Source organism: Cucurbita pepo, chromosome 15, assembly GCF_057944985.1.
Source record: "Cucurbita pepo subsp. pepo isolate OVF chromosome 15, ASM5794498v1, whole genome shotgun sequence".
In the NCBI taxonomy this organism is placed as follows: Eukaryota; Viridiplantae; Streptophyta; class Magnoliopsida; order Cucurbitales; family Cucurbitaceae; genus Cucurbita; species Cucurbita pepo.
Window position 1 is genome coordinate 4338444 of NC_141812.1, and position 7117 is coordinate 4345560.

Consider the following 7117-nt stretch of genomic DNA (forward strand, 5'->3'; position numbering starts at 1 on the left):
AGTGTAAAAAATTACCAAAATGCCCCTTAGATAAGATCTTGAGATGAATGTTATCTCTAGATAGAGCTTCCATGAATGATGGAGTAAACCAAGTTAAGATTAGGGTGTTAGAGTTCGGCCAATTTTACATTAACCTAGGTCAATACATTTTTTAGTAAACCGAGGACACCCATGATTGTGAGTAGTGATAAGATTAGATCTAGATCTTAGTGCTCCTAGACATTGGATTAGCGGGAAGAGAAAAGAGAAGTCAGAAATGGAGAGTTTTTATTTCAAATTTTGGATGTTCCAATGCCAATTAAACAAAGAATATATGTATATATATGTGTAAAAGAATGCACAAAAATAAAACACAAGACATTCACATGACAGTCCAGCAAGACTGAGTCTTAGGATTCCAAAGAGCCGGAAGAAGAAACTTCTTCCCCTTGAACCCAATAGCATTATAAGCCCCACCAGTCCGGATATCCACAGAGAGCTTCCCAGTATGCCTAGGCGTAGCCCCAGTGCCAAACATGCCGGGACAAGCAGTAGTGGCCTCAATTACAGTGCCCTTATGCCCAAGCAGAAAAAGCCCAGTCCGAAAGGGATTGGACACCACAGAGGCCAACCCAGATGCCAATGAAATAACCATGGCATCAGCCCCAACGTCCCCACTCGGTGGCTTCAGCACAGGCCCAGCAGGCCCATAGTCCGCTTTATGAAACGGCCAAGCGCAGGCCCCAGGACACTCCGTCTCTGGGTTGCCAAGGATCACATAAGGCTTCCCATCAATATCCCCATGTTCAGAGCAGCGCCCAATGCAAAGCCCTTCCACTGTCACATCCCGGGCTGCCACGATCACGGGCACAGCGTGTGGAAACCCAACCAACGCCTTCTCCACTAGGATTTTAATGAAATCACGTGTCATTACTTTGCCATGTGCGTAATTTGGGTCCACGTATTGCTGGACCACTCTGACGTCAATGTCTTTGTCGTTCCGTGTGTAGCTGCTGACCATGTGCCACCATGATGAGACTGATGGCTCAGCCCCGCCAGGCGCCTTTTGGTTTAGTGACTTTAGAAAGGCTCGTAAGGCGTTTTTTTGGATGCGACCGAATTGGCCGTAGAACACTATGGAGAGGTCCAGGTTGCCATTTAGCATTTCGCCGCCGTGGTCCACCAAGACGCTGACTTGCTCGGACTCGGCTGTAGCGTTTGGGATGGCTAGGAGGAGGAGGAGGAGAAGGGACAGGGCTAGTAAGCCATGTGGTGCACCTGAAATTCGCCCCCAAAGCACCATTTCTTCTTTTTATTTTATTTTTTTATTTATTTTTTATTTATTTTTATTTATTTTTTTTTATTTTTTTGTTGTGATAATTTCTTTTTTTTTTATATGCGAATGGGTGCGTTGTAATCGAAGAGTTAGTGGCTTTCAAGTTATTTAGCCTTCTATTTTGGTATCTTGGTTTTACCATTTCTATTTTATTTATTTGTTTATTTTTACATTTCTATTATTAGGCTCTATTATTAAATATTAGTTTCTTTTTTATTATTGTTTTATGTGTTCCTGAGTTTCAGATACTTTTCATAGACTCAATTTAATTGTTATGTAAATTTTTTGGAAATAATAATCTAACTAAAAAGGGAGTTCAACAATGGGACCCACCCTCTCATTGGCTGGAAAGAAACTTGGTTTATGATTAGTAGAGAATCAGTGGTACTTAAAGTGAAAGATCTAATTATAGGGGTAAAACAGACTTTTGACCCAACCGTAATTATAAACAACTTGTGAAGGATCGACTTGTTTGTTATGATTATATAAGAGTGTATAAAAGGGTATAAGAGTGCGACTCTAGGTCTATATGGAGTGACCTATAGTTAAACCATGAAAAAATTTGAAGGATACAAATTGATATTTAATATATTAGATATATTAAATATAAAGGAAAAAGTAAATTTAATTTAAAATGTTAAATTAATATTTAATATATTAGATATATTAAATAAATGGAGAAAAAATATTTAATTTGAAGGGTTCAAATGAATAGATAATATGTTAGATAGATTAAATATAAATGGAAAAAAATTCAATTAATATTTACTATATTAGATATATTAAAAATATATATATTTAATTGTATTTGATACAATTAAATATTAATTCCATTAATGTATTTAATACATTAAATGAGATACAAATTAGTTAAATATATATTAGGATATTTTACCATAGTTAATATGATTTGTATAAGATATTATATTCTAATATATTAGATATGCATATATATTATTTGGCAAAATTCTCTTTCGTATAAATAGGACTCGGGTTGAGCCAATTCCTTTGGAGAATGAAATTACGTCTACAGAGATATGCATATATAAGGAGAGGAATTGAGTCGTCGCGCCCCAAATTTCGGAACACCAAAATACCGGGTGTGACCCAAAATGAAAACAAGAGAGATAGTCATTTTGACTATCTTTCCACACGTTGACGGACTTTTTATTTCTTTTTTTTTTTGGCTCGATACTTCGAGGCATTCCGAGCACTTTCTTTGCAACAGTTGAAGGTTCAATCTCTAAGGTCCTCAATAAAATTCCAAAAACCGAAGACTTAAAAGACGATCAAAGTACAATTTTTCATAACTATTGAGCTCGTGTGTTACAAGAGCTTACTCATGCTTAAACTCAACCATTTAGAAAATGACGTTGACTTTTGAGAGTCATGGATGATAAACTCATATTTTAATATATTAATTTTTTTTTACTATAATTTAACCTCGTATTTATGTTTTTTACATGGCTGAGGTTCCTTATATGCCACAACCTTCCTGTCTTAAATATTATATATTATGTAGTTGATATATGAGAAAATCATGTTCAATCAAAGAGTTTATGGTATATAGATAACGTTAAATGTCTTATCATGATAATACTATTCATACGATTCGCTTTGTAATTGTTACAAATAATTTGAACCAAATTGTTCATGTTGAGAGATATGTGAGTGGAGGTATCCTATACAATGAGTTTGTATAAGATCATATCTGACATATTTAATCTCTCTTTATAAAAAATATTAATTCCAAAGATTAATATTTCATATATTGGTCATACGTCCTCTCTATGAGAGCTCGTCGGTTGATTTGTATGGGTGAGATGACTTTTGTAGTCGATTTAACGTGTGACGACTTGCTTTTCAAGATTTTGAATCTCGAACCGTGACTAAAAAGACAAACCAAAAGCAAATAAAATAAAAAGATAAAAATATGGTAAAACTTAAATCGAAGTAAAGACAAGAGTACCATAATTAAATATAAAATAAAATCTAATTACGAGACGATGTTGTTCAAATTATTTCAAATGGGGAAGCATGTAATAACCCTAGATTTCTACTTATCTAAAGTTGCTACAGTCATCATAGCGTAATCATTTCTATGTGAAAATGAACGTTTAAATTTCTTCATAAGACATAAATTTCATCTTAAAACACTATCGTAGACTTATGTGTTTGAAAACATCTTTAAAATGACACAATAAAATACTAAATAAAGTAAATAAACATTTAAATTTCTTAGATCTTCTTTTTATCCCAGTTTCATTTTTAGGAAATCAGAGCCACTTATATCTTAGATGTTTCCTAAATTAATTTAATTTGAGTTAGAAATTAAATACCAATAATTTTATATGAGTTCTAGTAAATCAGGTTAGATCATTATAAAAAAATTGATTAAAGATTGACAAAGAATATATGTGAACAAAAAAATATATTGCTAACAAAATTAAAAAGAAAAAAAAAATAGGGAGAAAAAGAGGAGAAGATTTGGAAATAAGAATAGATTAAAAAACTTAGCTAAGAACCTCCATTAAATTAAAAGATAAAACAGAGTAAATACCAGATGACAAGAAACTCCATCAAATTCTTTAATAAAGAGTAACAATATCTTTCACAAAGTAATAATAGAATAAAAATAGAGTTATATATATATATATATATATAACATTCTAAGATTCTACTCGTGCAAAGTCTCTCATGCTCGCATGAAGTCTAACACATGAAACATTGTAAAGTTTAGAGAATTGAACTTGAAATTGATGTCATGGGTTCATATAGGTTGACTTGGATACAAAGGACAAAATCAAACTTTCATCGAGGATAAATTGGTGACACCAGCCTAGTAAGTGGCCTTATTATCGGCATGGTCATACTTGATGCTGACACGTGCCTTGTGGTCTTGTACATGTCGTAAATTTGATATGTGTGAATTTTTTATGAATCGATATGACTATGATATCTTAGATATGTGTTATGATACGTGAATAATATGATAACTCTTACGTTATGATGTGTTCAATGATATGTGTGAGATAGGATACGATAAGATGCGATAAATATAATGTAACGATATGACTAAGATATGATTGATATAACGATATGGTTGGGTTATGTATAGAAAATGATATGATTATGATAGATTGATAGAACGATATGGTTAGGATACGTTCCTGTAACGGTATGACTAGGATACGTCCTTGTAATGGTATGACTAGGATACGTTCATGAAATGATATGAGTAGGATTCGTTCATAGAACGATATGATTTAGGATACGTATGGAGACGATATGACTAAGGTATATTCATGAAATGATACGACTACGAGATGTATAAAAACAATAAGACTATAACAAGTTTAGGAAACCATATGGCTAGGATATGTATATGGAAACGATATGCTACGAAGTGTTTACAAAATTATATGAATATGATACGACATTTGAATGATAGATATCTATATGTTGTGATATGATATGATATATGTTATGGTATGAGATATATGATAAATTGACATGTTTATGATATGATATATTGTGATCCGATTTGTTATGGTATGTATATGATGAAAATTATTATGTCTAGAAACATGTAACGTTATGATATGACATATTTATGTAATCTGAATGATATGATAGGATTTGTAATAGCCCAAAAATAAATAAAGAAATAAACAAAATAAAAATAATTAAAAAAACACTTAAAATAAATAAATTATATATATAATTAAAAAAAAAAAAAAAAAAAACATTTCCCCACTTCTCTCCACTCACCTCTCATCATTTCCCACAATTATCTCTCCTCAACCCATCCCAGAAAGTAACAGTTACTACAAATAAAGAAAAAGAAAAACAATAATTGTCAGATTTACTTGAGAAAAAAAAAGGAATGACTTTTACCCAGTTGAGATTCACGGTAGATTTACCTGAAGATAGATCTGATATATTAAATCTTCATTTTCTTTTATCCTATTTTTTTTAGAAATCATAACCAATTATAATTAGATTTTCATTGAATTATTACAATGATCTAGCTGAGTTAGAAACTAAATGTCAATCATTTAGTTAGATTTTCATTGAATTATTACAATGATCTATCTCTGAGTTAGAAACTAAATGTCAATCATTTATAAAAATTCTAGTAAATCGGTCAGATTAGTAATATTAGATTAAATTTTTATCAATAGCCAAATGAATAGATATAACTCTGAAAATAAGATTCTTCATAAAAATATAATTATAGATATATAACATTTTTAAGACTTTTAACGATGGACCAATGTAAATTAGAGAAATAATATTGTAGAGTTCAAACCCGAAACTAATGTCATGGGCTCATATAGGTTGACCCGAATTTCAAAGGACGGAATCGAACTTTCATTAAATATATATTCGTGACAACGACTTAAGCTAGTCAGGTAAGTGGCTCACCCGTCGTAGGTTACGCGTTATTTGCTGTATGTTGGCACGTGCCCGTGGATTTGCACGTGTCATTAAATTGTATGCTAGTTTAATATGCTTAAGTACGAACTCATGTGAACGTGAATGTATGCTATGTATGCTGCTTAGTTTGATGTGATATGTTATGCATGTGATGATATGTGGTCCCTGAATGATTATGGCATGATTTGCACGTGTCATATGTGAATGTGAACAGCATGAATTGTATGACATGAAACACGGTAAACTGTCTGGAATCATAACCCCAATAGGACTATGTATGAAATGTGAATTGAAAATGAGAATGACATGAAGCATGGAACGTGATAGGGGGGTTATGATCATTAATGATAAATGTAGAAGTAGGGGGGACCTCATGCATTATGTGTGTTCATGCATCTGGGGGGATACCTCTATCCCATCACGAGGGTACGGACGCGTACATCCAATGGCAGGACAACGATCATTATGCTTTGCATAGCGCTGCCGTGACGGTTCTAGTTTTAATGAGTCCCGGCATAAGGGGCTCCTAGAGTATGCCCACCGGATAAGAAAAGTGGCCCAGCGGTGTGCGAACTAGCTGGTGAGCCCATACTCGCATGTATGGGTTGTGTGTAGAGTATATGGTACACGTCCACGATTACCCGTTAGGACTGCACCATAGGGAAAATGAAACGAAACGATAGGTCCCATCGTTTCATTGCGTGTGATTGTTGCATAACCCCGATAGGGGGTCACTTACTGAGTATTCTAGAAATACTCAAGCCTCGTGCTACTTTACTTTTTCAGATAAGAGCAAGGCACTCATGTGACATCGACGGCGGCATCGTACACCCCGGGACCGTGGCACATGCATAGGGTAGTTGTTGTTGTTTTTTTTTTTTTTTTTTACCGTATCATAGTCTAGGCTGAATTCGGTTTGCAACATTAGTATAGGTTAGTATAGATTGAATTGTATTTGCATAATAAACCATAGGGTAGTATAAGATATTCATTTCGATTTTGTTCCTTTTCCTTTATTTCAATAATGTTATTTTCCTTTCTTTCCCTTGTAATCATTTTCTCTTTCACGAGCTAATAAGGCGAGTGTAAGTCACATTTATGAACAGGGCCCATTTAATGTATATTAAATGCATTTCAAGGTATAGTAATGACCTTAGATTAAATAGGTAAAATTTAGGGTCGTTACATGATTGACATACATAACGACGAATTAGCATGAAATACAACCCCGGTGTATGCATGAAAGATATGATAAATTATATGATAAACGATATGAGAAATGATATGAAAAACAGTATGATATTACGAAACGCCAGGGGGGGTGTATCAAATGATAATGAAAATGAAAAAATGTTGGGACCT

At 33.3% G+C, this 7117-nt stretch overlaps 1 pseudogene; it reads right to left on the reverse strand.

Annotated features, from left to right (window-relative positions):
• Positions 1 to 250: 250 nt before the first annotated feature.
• LOC111776369 (protein EXORDIUM-like 4 pseudogene) lies at positions 251 to 1322 on the reverse strand (annotated as a pseudogene).
• Between the last annotated feature and the right edge of the window lie 5795 nt (positions 1323 to 7117).